Genomic DNA, 1,568 nt, shown 5'->3' on the forward strand with positions numbered 1-1,568 from the left:
TATACCTTCTCGGTAAATCAGCCTGTTGATTAATTCAACTCTTTTCATAGGCATTAAAGAAAGTTATCTCTGCTTCACAATATTTATTTATTAAGATGTCAAGGATTTTATTTTGCTAGTTTGTATTAGAGATTATAAATCAGTGGTTCTCATTAAGGGGTACTTTTCCCTCCAAGAGACATTTGGCAATGCTTCCAGATATTTTTGCTGTCACAGCATGGGGCAGAGGGAAGTTTGCCACCAGGCAGAAGTTAGGGATGCTGCTAAACATCCTACTGTGCCCAGGACAGTATCACACAACAAAGAATTATTAGACCCCAAATGTCAATCATGCTGTGGTTGAGAGACCCTGGTTTAAATATTAGCTAAGAATGTTTAGTACTGTCTTTTTTTTTTTTTTTTAAAGCAAGAACACCTTGTACAGAACTATTGTGTGATGGTTCATCACATGGATTCTGGAGGCCAAATGTTTAGGCTGTTAATTCTGGTTTTGCTTCTTGCTGATTATTTGAATATAGACAAATTACTTCTCCTCTTTTGCTTTCTTTTTTTCATTTATAAAACAAGAATAATATGATACCCCTAGCTCAGATTTCTTGGGTCTCTAAGAACTTACCTTCCTTAGTCAATGTATAGTCTTTATCTTTAAAAGATACCTTTTAGATAACTATATACATAGTTATTATAATATTATTGACTATATTCCCTGTGCTGTACTTTAAGTCCCCATGACTATTTTGTGACTACCAATTTGTAAAAGATACCTTTTTAAAAAAAGAGGTAAAATTAGGATTCATACAAATAAAAAATAAATTCTATAAAATACTTTATTTCATTCATTAATGAGGAAACTAGTAAAATATTAAAACTAGTTCAAAGGAGACTTTAAGGAAGCATGCATACATAGGAATCGAAGAATGGTGATATTCATTTAAAGAAAGATCACCAGTTTATTTATCAAGTAGTCATCAATCATGTTCCACCAGACACAATTCACTTGATTTTCTTTGGACAGGAATCATTTACATTATGTTAGTTTTATATACAACTTAACTCATAATAACTCATAAACAATAAAAGGCAGAAATTGTCCAGAAAGGTGTTCTTGTCAGATACTCAGTGATATTTTTTTGCCCATTTCAAGATGTACAGTTTTTCCTCACGGTTCCCTCCTCCTCTCCTTGTGATCATAACAAACTTTGAAAATGTAGCCTTTATGTCATAGAAGCAGAAGGATGCAATTTGTTTTTATTTCAATTACTGTGCACACTTTATGTATCAAAACTTCAGATCCCACGCATGATTGATGTTGGGCAAAGGAATATTGGAAGAAACAAACTATAGGGTATCCCAAAAATGTACATACACTTTAACAGCTGATAGCTCAGTTGATGTTTGTTTCTTTTCAGATTTAACCCATTGGAATTAATCATTATGCAAAATGTGTATACATTTTTGGGACACCCTGTATTTTCTGAAAAAGAAAAATGAAACAAAGTACATAACTCTCTTTACTATAGATTTATAAGTTACTAAGGTTCACATTATTGTTTTTACCAAGTTGAAAT

The 1,568-nt window shown here is 32.1% G+C and overlaps 1 protein-coding gene across 1 annotated transcript in view; it reads left to right on the forward strand.

Moving 5' to 3' along the window:
* The window catches only part of TMEM27 (transmembrane protein 27), a 28,351-nt gene that overhangs the window by 14,386 nt on the left and 12,397 nt on the right, over nucleotides 1-1,568 (forward strand). The window lies entirely within an intron of this gene.

The sequence above is a fragment of the Myotis davidii genome, unplaced genomic scaffold (genome assembly GCF_000327345.1).
Source record: "Myotis davidii unplaced genomic scaffold, ASM32734v1 scaffold889, whole genome shotgun sequence".
NCBI classification, from domain to species: domain Eukaryota; kingdom Metazoa; phylum Chordata; class Mammalia; order Chiroptera; family Vespertilionidae; genus Myotis; species Myotis davidii.